Here is a 16,172-nt window from a genome sequence, read left to right as displayed (position 1 = left end):
AACACTAGAGTTAATTATATTAAAGAGAGTGGAATAACGTGATTGTGAGTTTTACATAGATCTTTCTAAAGTGAAGTTATGATATCAAGAAAAAAATGTATAGTGAAATCAACACTGGATTTAGGAGACCCGTCTGCGCCCCCAGACTTTGCAAATCAGTCAACCTATCAATAAGTGGTTTCTTCAGAACAAATGAGATAATGTAGTTGCTAGGGTCTGGTACATAGTACGCACTCCAATTGATTCGTTTCTTTCTTTCCTTCAACTAAATGAGAAGACATAATACCAAACCACACCTTTTTTTCCCCCACAGCAGCACATCTTGGACAATTTTATATTGCATCAGCTAGTGAGAAAACTTATGCGAGGGCTGAGATAAAGAGATAAAAGGGGGGTTAAGGGGATAGAAAGGGGGTAAAGGGAAAACAAGGGGCTAAGCCGATTTGACCGAATCATTTGACCAATGTCCTCCTTTAATTTCCTTTCAAGTCGGGTCTCACTCCCTGCTCGGCCACGTACAACTGTTTGCAGCCCATCTCCTCATGCCTTTAGTGCTGGCTGTCCCCTGCCATTGGGCGTTTCATCTGTCCACTCTGCCCCCATACTCCCCACCTTTTCCAGGCTCTTGGTTTAAGTCTCTTTAAGCTCCCATTCCTAGCGGAACTTCACCTGGCGAAAGTAGTGGAGCCGACCGCCCCCCGCCTCCCGCGCCCTCCTCTGAGCGGGTCTCCCGCGGGGCCAGGCTCCCTCCCCCGCCCCACCCCGCCCCCAGCGCCCCGCCCCGGGCGGGGAGGGTCGGTGCGAGGGGCGGGCCTGCCAGGTGAGGCGCAGTCACCCTGGGCCGCCACTTCCGCCCAGGTGAGGGACAGCTGACGTCTAGCCCGCCGGGCCAGGCCTCCCACCCGGGCTCCGCGGACCAGGTAAAGCGCGGGGTCCCTGCTGGAGGGCGGCGCTGCGCCGCGGCTCCCCGCGGCTCCGCGCGCCTGAGGCCGGCCAGGAGCGGCTCTCTTTCTCGCGTCCCTGCCTGCTGCCCTGCCCCCGGCGCACTTCGCGTCTGCCGGAGCGGGTGGGAACCGGAGGCGCAGGGCGCCGCCGGGGCGCTCGGCCAGGGCCGCAGAGGGTGCGGGGCGCTCGGCGTGCGCCCGCGCGGGCTCTGGAGGCGGGGCCCGGGCGCCTGCCCCGCTGCGGGCCCGGAGTGACCTTCCCCGGGCCCCCGTCCTTCAGGCACGGCTCGCCGGAGGCCGCGGGTTGCTGAACTGCGCAGCCTCGGTAGGCCCTGCCGGACCGCAAATCTCTGCCCGTTTTTGTTCCTGAAGTGGCACGGATCAGATTTTGCACCTAGATAGGTGACTATGCTTCGCCCCAAGAGTGGGGCGGAGTCTTTCCCGCAGGCCGTGACGGGGGTAGGAGTGACCGAGTGGTGCCCTTCCTCGGGCATGGGGAGGGAGAGGGTCCCCAGGCCTGGGTTGAGGGGGCCACCCTATCCTGCTTGGTGGTCATCTAGCAGACATTGCCAGCCCAGCGGCCAGGCCTGCGCTCGGCTAGCGTCGCTTCGTTGATGAGGACCAAGAGGAAAAATGCTCCGGCCTCCAGCCTTTAGAGAAATTCCAGAATTCCTAATTTAAGTCAAGCGCTGGAAAGCATTTCCAGATCATCCCACCCCTCCTGGCACACCTACCAGGCCCACCTAACAGGCTGAATTAATCTCCCTGTGGAGTGCCAGCTTAGCACACCTACCAGGACAACCTAGCAGGCTGAATTAATTTCCCTGGGGAGTGCCCACTTAGCACACCTACCAGGCCCACCTACGAGGCTGAATTAATCTCCCTGTGGTGCTCACTTTGCCCCATCCAGATGGCTCTTATCACTTTGAACTCAGTTTAGTTGTTTCGTAGTTTCGCCAAGATTGAGTGGGTGTTCCTTTCAGGACCTTATTTGTCTAGGTTATCTGTTACAATAGGGTCTGGTGGATGGTATGTGCGCAAGTATTTCTTAAATAATTGAAGAAGCCCTCTGGAAAACTAGAGGGAAAAAAATCTCAATTTCACGGAGGATGGCAATACCACAGTATAGACTAAGCTCTTTTTGGCAGCCAGATCATTTGCACATATCCTTTTTAAAGGAATGCTAGGGAAGCATGGAAGTGAAAATTTAAGTTGGTTCATTTTGCAGCATCAAAAAATGTTGGGTGAGGTGGGTTGTTACTTTTAACTAAAATGCGCTGAAGTTTCTACGCCTCAAATGGCCCTTATAAAGATTATTAAAATTTAAAAATAAGTAGAAAGTTGATAAATATCAGAGCTCGAAGGTACCTTATGGATAGAATTTATGAATTGAGATCTGAAGAGATTTGCCCAGGCTGGTTTACATCTTAATGGTTGCACAAGATGGGGTTGGAAGTAAAATAATAGCCTTGTTCAAAGTAGAAGTTAGTTGTATTAAACCCCCATCTGTGTTTAAAGATGGCTTAATAAGTTCAAGTCATGTATTTATTTTTATAATGCATATATTTCTATGAAATTAATGATACTCATTGTAGAAAAATTGGAGAAACTTTCAGAAAAGGAACTGAAAGTATAAAGCCTTCCACTCACCAATGAGAGAGAACTACAAATAATGTTATGGTATACTTTCAGTAATTTTAAGAAGAAAATATATTTTCCCATAGCAAACTGGCTTTTAGAGTCTCGTGATTCTGAGACAGTGGCCCAGCAGTAAGTAATCCTTGCAATTGCATTTTTACTTGGAAACACTTATTTTAAAGCAAGTCAAATAGTCTGAATCTTCTTACCACCATTTCCAAAGATTTTGTTAAAGTTTAACAAAAACACCTTAGACTGGGGAAACAAAAATGGCATTAATTTGTTAAGACTTTGCTCACCATGGTAGCAGAATACGTTTTTTGAGAAACTAAGGACTATTCCGCCTTAATGTTTGAGATTGCTTGACCAGAGCCATGTTTTTCTTATCCAAGGGATTTTTCCCTAGATTTGGATGCTTTTTTAAAAGAGAGAGCCCCATTTTAGGTCCTAGTGCAAATGGAGAGAAATTTAGTGCCTATCAATACCATTCCTTTAGACAGTAGGATAGATTGATGCTGAACATGTACTGTTTACTTGTTTTTTTGTTTACACAACTGTGCAGCTCTGTTGTTCGGAGACTTGAAATTGAGTCCACTTACCATAAAACTCTTGGCAAGTTTTTTTTTTTTTTTTTAAAAGATTTATTTATTTATTTATTTAATTCCCCTCCCCTCTCCCGGTTGTCTGTTTTCTGTGTCTTTTTGCTGCAGTCTTGTTTCTTTCTCCGCTTCTGTTGTCGCTTCTGTTGTCGTCAGCGGCACTGGAAGTGTGGGCGGTGCCGTTCCTCGGCAGGCTGCTCCCTACTTCGCGCTGGGCGGCTCCTTATGGGTGCACTCCTTGCGCGTGGGGCTCCCCTACGCAGGGACACCCCTGTGTGGCAGGGCACTCCTTGCGCGCATCAGCACTGCGCATGGGCCAGCTCCACACGGGTCAAGGAGGCCCAGGGCTTGAACCACGGACCTCCCATGTGGTAGACGGACGCCCTAACCACTAGGCCAAAGTCCGTTTCCCTCTTGGCAAGTTTTTGACTCTGTTTCCCCATTTGTAAACCTCACTGAATTCCTTTCTGAATTTTTGGGAAGTTGAAAAGAAATAAGCTGCAAGAATGAATTGTAATTGTAAAGCCATTATTCTCGCAATCTTTGCTCCTCCACTGTAATGTTTAATGCTGATCAATTATGGAGTTGTGCTATTTTTATTAAGAAGAACTCAATTTGTGTTTTCACTCTGATACTTACTTTGATGAAAGGCATAGAAAACATAGTAGCTGATAAGCAAGTCTGTTAAAAACATTGTGCAAGGTGTAGGTTAAATCTGTCAATACAGTAGCCTGTACATGTGTGGCTATTGGGTACTGAAAAATAGGGCTAGTTGTAATTGAGATGGGCTATTTGTATAAAATAGACACCAGATTTAGAAAATTTAGTGTGAAAAAAACTAAAGTATCTATTTTTAATATTATTTATGTATTGAAATGCTAATATTTGGATACATTGGGTTAAATAAAAATATTTTAAAAATTAATTTTTTACCTTTTCATGTGGCTATTAGAAAAGCTAAAATTACATATATGGCTTGAATTATATTTCTATTAGACAGCACTGTGTAAGAATGCAGAATGAGTATGTTTAAACTTAGGAGGGTTTAATTACTGAAGCACTTTCACTCCCATTTATAAACTGATATTTTTATCTCCAAGTTATAGACTCTCCCATGGCCTGCTCTCTTGTATTCATTATATTGGTGAATAATTTTGCTGAACAGCCTTCTGAGAAATAACCGTTGATTATACAGCAAAATCCCAGCTAAACTAATTATTAGCTATTATAACCCAACTCCTGAAGGGCATGAGTTGTTGCGGCAATGAGACCAAAGAACACACCTGGCACTTAAGCATAAGCTTTATTGGGACTTACAGGAGAGGCTCTCCAATGGTGGCAGTTTCGAGAATGAAGATAGCACTCTGAAGGGTGATAAAAGGGGTTTCAGAACAAGGACATTCCATAGGATGTGAGAACAGAGTTTCTGCTAGGGTCATGTGAAGCATACACACCGGGTCTTGTGATGTTTTCACTATGCTTGTGAGAAGGATGTTTACCAAGGATGTTTACTGCTTTGGGAGGACTACAGTTTACAATACCATCTATATATTCTCTCCCCTCTAGGGAGGTTGTTACCTTTAACTTATGTCTAGGTCATACAGGTGGCTATGTGCTGAGGACTGGGGGTGGGGGGCTGGGTCCTCACAATCCACCCCCATGTGGCAGCCTATGCTGGCTGCTGACCATAGGACAAACATTGCATCCACATTCTACTGCAACAGTATAAAAGACAATGACTAAAGCCATTATGTATTTTTCAGTGACAATTGCAGTTTCACCTGGCACAAAAATGGCCAATGGGTAGAACCACGGGGAGCATGCTTTACTCTATATCTAGCCTTGGTAGTAAAATTACACAACTTGGGGTTACTACCCCACCTATGCATACAGGGACAGTGCGATCTAAGGTGACAGACTCATCCATTAACCATCCTAAACCATTATATACAGCATATCCTAGTAAAGGCCTGGCTTATTTACCTTTTCCATTACAAGGGAAAGATGGCAGCTGAATCTCAGTCTTAAATGAGAAGGTCTTGTTCCAAACTTGTTGATGAGTCATATTCTTCCATGCCAGCAAGGTGTTCCATGCTGTCCAATTTGCAGGAATTACAATCCAAGGAAGGCCAGAAGCACCCAAGGATGGTAAGTCTGTGCAAACCCAATATTGGATTCGATTGTGGGCATGGGTTACTGCTAAAGCCCACTGTAGAAAGATATTGGCTGGGCACTATGGGCGAAAAGAAAGATGTTTATAGGGAACAAAAAGGGACAGCTCGTGCTGGTCTAACAGTATACAAGCAACATTTCCATTAGTAGATAACCAGTACCAGGTAGGGGAGTCCTATGAGGAGGTTTCTAATACCCAACATTTTCCCCTTTAAATTCTTTGAGTATTCTATGGTGACTTCAAAAACTCGTTTAGACATAAGTAGAGTCCACATAGACATACATAGCGCCCCAGGTATTTGCTGTCCTAATTGGTTGCCTTTTTACCTTTATCTGTCAGCTTTCAGGGAACCAATGGGAAGACCTTTCTGTTTGGACTTATCCAGGACTTCTTTTGAGTCTGGGACTTTCAAACTGGACCTCGTTACCAGGGTCTCTAGCAGGCTTTATTCTGACATCTGCCTTGCCTATTTCCTAAACTAACCTGTCTCAACTTCCTCCTCAGAGAGTTTACACCCTTATTCTGAACAGGGAACTGAAGGGTGATGGTCATTCTATAGCTGCTTTCTACTGGTTAGGGAAGTAGTTCCTGCCTGATGGGGTGGGAAACTCTAGCTATTCTGCTGAGGTTGAGTGAAGGCAGGTCTGGCACCATGTTGGAACTGGTAGAAATCCCTGCATGACTAATACTTTGTTGTGGAAGTTGTTGATTCTGGAAGAAATAAACTTAAGTTAGAATTTTGAAGATACATGGTCCTACTAACAGGATAGAGAAAATAGTGGTAAGCAGCCCCAAAAAGGGGGCTAGTCATGACATACTGGACCATGGGAATGAGAAAGTCCAGGTACCTCCAGAGGCTACAACCTCCAAAGCTGATGGGCTTGATCTTGTGAGTTTCAAATGCTGTCTAGGAAACTGCCCCCAGTTCCCAAAGCGATGGGTATGCCTAGGACAGCTAGAAGAGATGTGAGGAGAGGCACTGCCCTAGAAATAAACTGACAAAGACAACATAGGCAACAACAAGTTAAGCATATGGTAAGCAAAAAAGAGATATTTAAGAGAACATTCTTTTATCTTATAAGCACTTTAATTACTTAGAAATAGAAAATGAATTAAATTTGTAAAGACTTAACATGTTCAATGTCCTGCGTATGATCTAGAATAGAAGAGATATTATATTCAGATATATAGGTACAGCACTTAATCAATGCACTAATCAATGCACAATTTCTTCTTTGAGCTGCACTTAATAGACCTAAGCTCCAGGTTTGCAATACCATATATATTGTCTGTCTATGAGAGCAAGCCATAATGCCAGCTGTATCTGTTTAGGTTCTACTCACATTGCTCTGGTAATTATTGCTCCACTAGGTATGCCATTCACACAGCCAGCATGCTGCAGCGCCATTGGCCCTTGGAGGGAAGAGCCCTTCAGCACTATGAAACAGAGCCTGTCTGGAGGCAATGTCCATTGTAAATCTGGCCATATCAAGCTATTGCTGGCTGCTGCAGGAGTCCAGACAGCAACGTTCTTTTCATCCACTCCAGGAGCATATTCAGAGATGTGGTAGATCCTTTTATTGGGGGTCATAGTGACCGATCTAGCCAATAACTCAAATAGTCACCAAGCAGGGGACCGAGGGCCTGGTTTGAATGCGCAAGAGAGTATGACAATTTGAAATCTCTCAATTTTTATAAACTTTCTAAATACTTCCAATGTAGTTTATGACATATTAAATGCACTTAACTATTTTTAGTACTTTACTTTTTACTTTTATACCTGTACCGTGATTACATTAATTAACATTTTACTTTAGCAGTACTGAAAAAACCCTACTTTCTCTGTTATTTATGAAAACCTAAGATTCTCAATGGAATCAAGATTATTTTTCCCCTACCACCACTTTAATATGCAGCTTGAGGTGGCCTCTGGCAGGTTTCTCTGTTATGAAGCTACTTTTAGTTATCAATATCAATTTAGATTTCTATTTAATGATGGCTTCCTAGAATTGGCCATTTACATATTTCAGTCTAGAAAATGCTTTTGCAGACTTCCTATAATCTACCATAACCCCTTCATCTTAAGACAAATTTCACCTTTACAAAATACATTCCCTTACTTAAGGATACCTTCTACATTTATTCAAGCCTTTTCTTACATATTTCCACCCTGATTTTATGAAAACCAGCCATCTTATCTTAGGACAAAATACATTCCCTTAAACAAAGTCACCAAATTTTAGTCAGCATTGACCATAAATTCACTTTCACAAATCTTTTATTTCTTTCTGTATGCATCTAAGTCTCAAATCCCTCATTCTGTTCTGTTAAGAAAAAAAAAATTTCAATTTGGGCAAAAACAATTTTTAAAAATAGGTTTTTAATAATTTCATCAGCCAAAAGATTACTATTTTCATCATCTTAACATTTAATACATATAATTCTAATTTATTTTATTAGTTTCCTATAAACCTAGGGAGATTATACCCAAACTTAATAAAATTGAAACCATTATAGTTTATGCAAGAAATGTGCTTTTTCCTGCCTTCACAGGAGGCTAAAGTCTCTTTAATAAAATTCTAAAATTGTGAAAATCTTAAAAGCACACTGACTGCCAGGTTCTACAATATAATTGTTTAATTTGTTTTACTCAGAATTTAGAAAAGATCTAGACACAAAAACACGACTCACTAACATTACTTATAATTTTCATTCTTTTACAAAATCAGTTTAACCATAAAATAACATTATATTCAAAAGATCTCTTTGAAGGCTATTTCTGATTATTCTAATCTGCACTGTGATTACTCAGTTTTGCACAAGAATTTCATTACTACTTCTGGAGCTGTTTAACATTAACTCTGGGTTTCAGGTGTCATACAGGTATTTTTAAAAATTCTAGGGAGCTATTAAATTATGCATAAATAATTATCTCAAGATTTAGAAATAACAATTAGACATCCAAGCTTAGGAATCAGTGTGACTGCTATAAGAGCTTACAATTTAGGCCTTGATTTCTTTTTTTTTTTTAAGATTTATTTATTTATTTGTTTCTCTCCCCATTCCCCCCCCCTCGGTTGTCTGCTCTCTCTGTCTATTCGCTGTGTGTTCTGTGACCACTTCTATCCTTATCAGCGGCACCGGAATCTGTGTTTCTTTTTGTTGCGTGTTTCTTTTTGTTGCGTCACCTTGCTGTGTCAGCTCTCCGTGTGTACAGCGCCATTCCTGGGCAGGCTGCACTTTCTTTCCTGCTGGGGGGCTCTCCCCAAGGGGTGCACTCGAAGTGCGTGTGGAGCTCCCCTACGTGGGGGACACCCTTGCATGGCAGGGCACTCCTTGCGTGCATCAGCACTGCGCATGGGCCAGCTCCACATGGGTCAAGGAGGTCTGGGGTTTGAACTGCGGACCTCCCATGTGGTAGGCAGATGCCCTAACCATTGTAGGCCCTGATTTCTTTAAAGCTATTTCTAGAGATCATTAACTACAATTTATAGATGTTTTGTTTTATTTTACTCCTTTACCTAGATTATGTTAATCAACAGGCAAAACAAACTTTCTTTTTTGCTTTTCCTTTAAAGTCCCTTTTTGTTTATGATGGGGTGACTGCTTGCTCTTTTAGAGAAGCATCAGAGCAAAACAATAAAAGAGTTTGACTCTTTTCATAGCGTCACATTTTTTTCTAAGAATAACTAAAACAATAACCAACAGTATCACCATGCAGTGTTAGGATAAAATAGTGAGAACTTTAATAGCCTTTAAGAATTTTTTATGCAACCCCCAAATATATTAGTAAATTATTCATTTAATTTCTTTTTTTTTTTTCCTCTTTTAGAAAGATACAGTTTGCCCCAAACTTCAGCAGTGTTGGAAGAAAACTTTTTTTTTTTTTTTTTTTTTAACTTTAACAGAGATAGAAAGTCTAATTTCAGGTTGTATCAGTACACCTCTCGGTAAACAAATCTTAACCTAAGTCATAATAAAGTGACATCCAACAGGGTTTTTTCATTTTTTGTTTTTTTTGTTTTTGCTATGAAGTTACCTTTATAAAGGTAAGGCCAGTCCTGAAATAACCATAAGCAAAGGTTCATTTCAGTTTAGAATTACCATTACTATAGCAAGCATACACAATGGTGAGGCTAGACTGAGGTAACCATAAACAAAGGTAAATTAGTCTAAGATTACCATCACAATGGTAGGTCTAGGCTAAATCCACCCAATTATAACAATTTGAGATATTGTCCTTTTCCTGTTTGATAATATAAAGGCATCTATATAATGATCTTAACTTTTTTTAAAAAGATTTATTTATTTATTTCTGCCCCGTTCTTCCATTGTCTGCTCTCTGTGTCCATTTGCTGTGTGTTCTGTGTCTGCTTGTATTCTCATTTGGTGGCTCTGGGAACCTATCCTGGGACCTTCTGGAATGGGAGAGAGGCAATCATTCTCTTGTGCCACCTCAGCTCCCTGTTCTGCTATCTCTTGTTGTCTCTCCTCTGTGTCTCTTTTTATTGCATCATCTTGTTGCGCCAGCTCTCTTTGTGGGCCAGCACTCCTGTGCAGGGCAGCGCTCTGTATGGGCCAGCTCGCCACATGGGCCAGCTTGCCTTCACCAGGAGGCCCTGGATATCCAACCCTGGACTTCTTATCTGGTAGAAAGGAGCCCATTTGCTTGAGCCACATCTGCTTCCTGGTCTTAACTCTTAATTACAGTTTCTAGCTGTACTTAAAAACAAATTGGGCACTTCCATTTATTAACTAAACTATTTCATTAGTAACATTAATGTTGCTAAGTTTTCCCACTTTTTCAGCAGTTAAACTAATTCCATCAGCCCCCACTAGCCCAAGTTGCACCATCCAGGTGGCAAGGGGTTTGTGGAGTTGCTGCCAGACTGTTTTCCTTATCTCAGTTAACTGTTCACTGGAGTATTTTCTTACAAGCATGGTTTCACTGACAAGTGCCCTGTTTAAAACTCCTGCTTATGCGGGATGTTGTATCTGTGATTTAGCCTTCCTTTGTGCAAGCATTCTAACACTAAGATGTAAAGATTCCTCTTTTATAGTTCCTACATCTGAATCATTACCTTCTTCCACCTCCCGTTCCTCCTCCTTTAAATGGCAGATTTCTTTGTCTTTAGATAGTCTGCTGTAGTTAACCATACCGCCCATAGCAATGGCCAGCCCACTGGAAAGAGTTTATTAAGCCGGCAGCAGAGGTTAGGAGACAGTCTCAAATCTGCCTCCTCAAACAAAAGGAGGCAAGGGTTTTTATGAGAATTAAACCCTTTATGAGAAGGGTTTTTATGAGACAAAGAGAGGTGGGGACAGGGGTGCTCTTGGTCGAGTCAACTTGTAAAGTAGGATCTGCAAAATGGATTCCACAGGAAGGGAAGAAAGGATGAGTTCATACCTGCTGTTTTTGCCCACTTTGTACTTTTTAGAGTATCCCTGGATCCTAGCCTTCTTCTGGTGTGTGTTTTATTAGGTTTTGGATAAGGGGGAAGAGAAAAAAACAGGAGCCTTCTTTGTGACTAAAGGCAGTTTTCATTAATAAGTAACAATGCACAACTACGTGTTTCGAATTACAGGAGTGTGATTACATAGTTAAAACAAAAATATTCGTTAGTTCAAGCTAAAAAGTAAAGCTGTAGTGAAACATATGGCTGCTTTTGATTTCTTTCACTATTTGTTGACTGTAGACTATATGCCAGACCAAATACTTTACAGTATCTTTATTTAGTCCTTTCAACTATGAAGGTGAAATAATTTTTATTAACTTTTTTATAAATGAGGAACCCAAGGTATAGGGAAATTTAAATAATTGGCAACAAGAGTACAGAACTGGTCCCAGAGGTAGAACCTAGGTTTCTAAATTCCAAAGCTCATGGTATAGAATCTTTTGTATTTCAAGAATCAGTTATTAAATGCAGGCTGGGGCTAAACTCTTCAAATAAAGGAACTGGGGAAAAGTTGACTTTTAAAGTAGATATTCAGATCTAATCCTTTTGTGTGTGTGTGTATTAGCTGTTAGTGGAACGCTCTAGGTTCTGGGCTTCTAGGCTCTTGGCTATTTCTCATAAAAGAATTTAAGGGCATGCCATAGGGTAAGCAAGGGAGCAAAGAGTTTCTTAAGAAACAAGAAAAGAGATAGTACACAACCCAGTACACGGGCGCTGTGTGCTATAGGGTGAGATGGACAGGGGCACCTAGGGTAAGCCTTTTTAAGGCCTTTCCTCCTCCCCTTTCCTAATGTTGGGGAGGTGCCTAGCTGTTTGCTGTTCTGACTGGTTACCCTAAGAGTCTCACCTATTGGCTCTCAGGGGACCAATGATGAGGCCTTTTGTTGGGAGTTATCTGGGACCAATGGGGAGTTATCTGGGGCTTTCTAATGGGACCTCATAGCCAGAGTCTCACAGCCATGTTCTCTACTGGTTTCCCAGCTGTGACTCATCTTTCATTTTTTTCTCTTTGCTAACCTGCCTCATTGGTGACCAATTGGAAACAATCTAAATGCTCTTCAACTGGAGACAGGACTAATATATCACATGTTCCTACAGTGGAATGCAATTCAGTAGTTCTAATGAATGAAAAAGAGATTCAAATATCATCATGGATAGATCTCAAAAATGTAAAATTGAGGTAAAAAAGCAAATTGCTGAAGAATAAATACATGGTACAATACCACTTATATAAAGTTTAAAAACGTTTCAAACAATAATATTATAAATAGAGATAGTGTATATTGTAAACATTTCAAGTGTGAATTCTCTCTATATTAATTGCATGTCTTTAGAAAGCTTCCTTATGGTAAAAAAGAAGTAAAATCTTTGTGAGATGAGCATTCTCTAATGTTGGTTTTAATCTTAAAAGGAAAAAATAAAAAAGCCCTGTTCTTTGCTTGGTGTTCTTCACACTTTGATTAGGTAGATATCTTTTAGGCCAAGGACTACAGTCTTGCTGGGGCAAGACCATTTTTCTTTTAGCTTTAGTCCCTAAGGCTGGGACATGGCTTTGATAATAGGAGTGTGTAGAGCTTCTACCTCAGAAAAGGTAACCTCTAAAGACAGAGTGTGTAGAAGAAGAGTTAAATGGATATTGGGGTCAGGGTAACAGTTTCCCTCTCCCTTTAAAATTTGATTTATCCTCTTATTTGTAGGATGGTTATCTGTTAAAAAAAAAAAAAGGCCATTAGCAGTGATCTTTTCCCCCACCCCCAGTGAAATGGCATTCATGCTGTCTTTCTCTGTTCTTACCTCTTTTGTAGCACATTCCTCACTTTTTTAATTGTAGGGAATTTTCATTTCTTAATTTGTAAAATAGGGATGATCATGCACTGTTAAGAAGATCAGATTGAGATAATATTACCCAAAATGGCCTTAATTATACATAGTAGGCACCAAAAAACTAGTTGATTTAGAGGCAAATTAATGGTTTTTGTAAAAAGGCCATGAGGAAAAAGAAGGTTGAGCATTGGTAAACAGGGTGTCTAAAACCTAGTTTGGTCTTTTCACAATTTGCTAAGGTCCTCAGAATTGTTTCATATATTGCAAACATGCCAAAAGTGGTATGACTATAATTTCTGGGTAGGGGGAGGAGGAGACTAAGAGTATGTAATCTCAGTATGGGGGAAATTGAACAAAATATTTGAGGTGGAAACTAATCATTAGTGAAGCGTGTGGAATACTCAGGTCTTTTCAGTGGGGAACATGATCCATCAGTGGGAAGAGTGCCCACATTTAGTTTTTTTTTGCTACTTATTGGAGAAAACTGCCATAACAGGAATACAAAAGCATACCAAAAGTAGTTTAGCTTTGTTCGAACAAAAATGGCCAGGTTACAGGAACAGTATTGATAAGCATTGATTAATTTCAAATAGTTTAATGAAATAATGAGTTTTTAGTCAACTGAATTATTCTTAAGAACTGACTCAATTTTCAGTTCTGATTCTGAGTAACATGGTTCTTCAGCTTCGATTTCAGCAGCGTCCTTCAACTTTCAGTGTCAAGTGTACTCAAACATTACCTACCAGTAGGCATATAGCCTAAAATATCAGGATCATTCTGGAATTTATATATGTTTCCAAAATCCCAGGGATATAGTGTTTGGCAGCAGCTGCTACTGTATTTTTATTTTATATATATTTTTTGTTCTTTTTCTTTTTGTTATTTGCTACAGTATTTTTATATCTAAGGAGCTTAGAAAAGGCCATGGTCGTTTGGTAGGAAGACAAGGCTATGATGCCTGTTTTGAAGTTTCACTGGCATGGCAACATTTATTTGGAGTCTGTATAAAGAGTCACCATTGTGCTTTAGGCTTAGGGTTTGTTTTCCATTTAATCATTACCTCACAAATGCTTAGCTTTGGGGAATAAAGACTTCATAATTAAGCACATCCTGAGCTCTGCACTCTTAGAAAGCAATAGAAACTTAAAGCTGCTAGTGGACTTAAGTTTTTTGAATAGTTTCTGAAATCATGACGGTTTATACTTAATAGCACCTTGATTGTTCAAACCTCCTGATTCGATTGCATGCTTGGGGATTCATATTGGGGAGTGTTGTGCAGTCTAACTGTCATCCGCCCAATTCACATGCAGTTAGAGGCCAAATACCTGTACTTCCTTAAATAAATTGCTAGTGATCTTATTTTCTCACATATTCAAAATAGAAGTATTAGAAGTTAAATCAGTGGGGTGATACATTCTTGTTAGCATTTGGGATTCGGAAATGCATGTTTCTCAGGGTCCTTAATTCCCCTAAATTCTTGGTCTGAGGATGTTAATAAATCTTTTCAAGTTTCCTCCACCTAGAAATTTAAATAAAATTAGATTTCTATCTCTGTGTCAGCTTTAAAAAAATATTCCATTAATTGGTGATGGCTAAGGACATGGGTATTTTTTTTAAAAAGCCATAATATTATCATTTCTTCTACGTGAACCAGACATGAAAAATTCATAGCATAAACTCTCTTGATAAAGGATGGCACGGAACCTCCTGAGCATAACAACCTTCACATTCCCTGGAGACTATAACTACAAGGGTGGCAGCACACTGTAGCACTTTGATGTCTAAGCTGTGACCAACGGTAGGGAGTTTATCTGTGACAAGTTAGATTTTAGCATGTTTAAACACATATGGTATTCTTGCTCTAAGCCCTGTTAGATTGTTAGCCTAGCTAAATAGGAAGAACGCGTTTGGCTGAAAATTTCGTATGACCACACCCCGGGTGAGATATAGGTTCCTTTCAGCAGAGTGCCACACGCTGGATGTCCAGTAGTTACTTGCATTTCTTCCTTTTCTCTCCTTTTATGCTATTAGGGGTTTTGTCCTCTTCCCTAGATATCATCCAACAACATAGGATTGTAATTTTCTGGATCTGCTCGGTAGACATATTTAAACCTTTTGTTAAGTGTAAGTCAGAGTGTTGGATGGCCACCCAGTTTCTACTCATTACCCTTACCTTCCTTTCCAAGGGATACTCTACCACCACGGTTTCCTCAAAGTGCAGGATGATCCATTGGGAGAGAAGAAAAATGACAAACTTTATTTTTTAGTTTTTACCTTACTCTGATAAAGTTTCTCTTTTATATGTGTCTTTATTATTTTTAAAAAAGATTTATTTATTTATTTATCCCTGTCCCCTGTCTGCTTTCTGTGTCCATTTGCTGTTTGTTCTTCTGTATCTGCTTGTATTCTCATTCGGTGGCTCCAGAAACTGATCCTGGTACCGTCTGGAGTGGGAGAAAGGCGATCATTCTTTTGTGCCACCTCAGCTCCCTGATCTGCTGCATCTCTTATTTTCTGCTCTGTGTCTCTTTTTGTTGTGCCATCTTTTTATTTTTTTTTTAATTTTTTTTAAAATTTTTTTTATTTTTTATTGACTTTGTAATAATATTACATTAAAAACATATATGTGAGGTCCCATTCAACCCCATCCCCCCCTCTCCCCCCCCAACAACGCTCGTTCCCATCATCATGACACATCCATTGGATTTGGTTTGTTGTGCCATCTTGCTGCACCAGCTCTCCGCATGGGCCAGCACTCCTACGTGGGGCAGTACTCTATGCAGGCCAGCACTCTGTGTGGGCCAGCTCACCACATGGTCCAGCCTGCCTTCACCAGGAGGCCCTGGGCATTGAACCCTGGACCTCCTCCTATATGGTAGGCAGGAACCCAATTGCTTGAGCCACATCCACGTCTCCTTATGTGTGTCTTATAACATATCTGTGATATGTTAATATAGTAGTGCGTGTTTAGAACTATAAAAATTAAATTGAGGTGAGTGGTCAACATACTTTTACTGATGGGAATGTGTGTTTAAAAAAGTTTGAGCACCACATATATATATTATCAGAATACTCTTTTTGAAAATAGAAATCTGGGCTCAATACTTCCCTATTTAAAAGCCTTTAATTACTTCCTGTTTGCCAACAGAATAACAACCAGTCTACTTACCATTATTTATAAGGCCTTTTTGGAAGTAGTCTGTCTACACCAATGCTTCTCAGAATATCAGTGTGAAAGATCACAGTTTTCTCCAATTTTTAAAGGCCTGTAAAGTAAATAATTAGAAAATGAAATTTAAAAAAGAGATACAAAATATAAGGTGAGTTTTTTTCATTACTAAATTTAACAGACATACATTCCTCTGCCATGAGGTTTCTAAATACTTACTCGGATTTTCTGTACTTATATCTTTGTGGACCAGGCATCAGTTCACAATCCATACTTGCAGCAACACTGGCCTAGGCTTCCCGCCCTCCCCCCCTCTTTTTTTTTTTTTTACATTTTCTATCTTTAGAAACATTACCTAGAGCTAGTTAC

General features: G+C 40.6%; 1 protein-coding gene across 11 annotated transcripts in view; it reads left to right on the top strand.

The window, feature by feature from the left end:
• The first annotated feature begins 773 nt into the window (after positions 1-773).
• Positions 774-16,172, top strand: part of PATJ (PATJ crumbs cell polarity complex component) — a 435,722-nt gene continuing 420,323 nt past the window's right edge. For 5 of the 11 annotated variants that reach the window (XM_012519032.3, XM_012519030.3, XM_012519031.4 and 2 more), the window contains exon 1: positions 784-920. The gene's annotated coding sequence lies outside the window, so the exon portion shown is untranslated. Of the gene's footprint in view, positions 921-1,136; positions 1,347-16,172 lie in introns of those variants that run through there. The other 6 variants (XM_071217421.1, XM_071217419.1, XM_058303482.2 and 3 more) reach the window with 4 other exon arrangements.

Source organism: Dasypus novemcinctus, chromosome 9 (genome assembly GCF_030445035.2).
Source record: "Dasypus novemcinctus isolate mDasNov1 chromosome 9, mDasNov1.1.hap2, whole genome shotgun sequence".
Taxonomy (NCBI): domain Eukaryota; kingdom Metazoa; phylum Chordata; class Mammalia; order Cingulata; family Dasypodidae; genus Dasypus; species Dasypus novemcinctus.
This window is presented reverse-complemented; position numbering and strand designations above follow the sequence as displayed.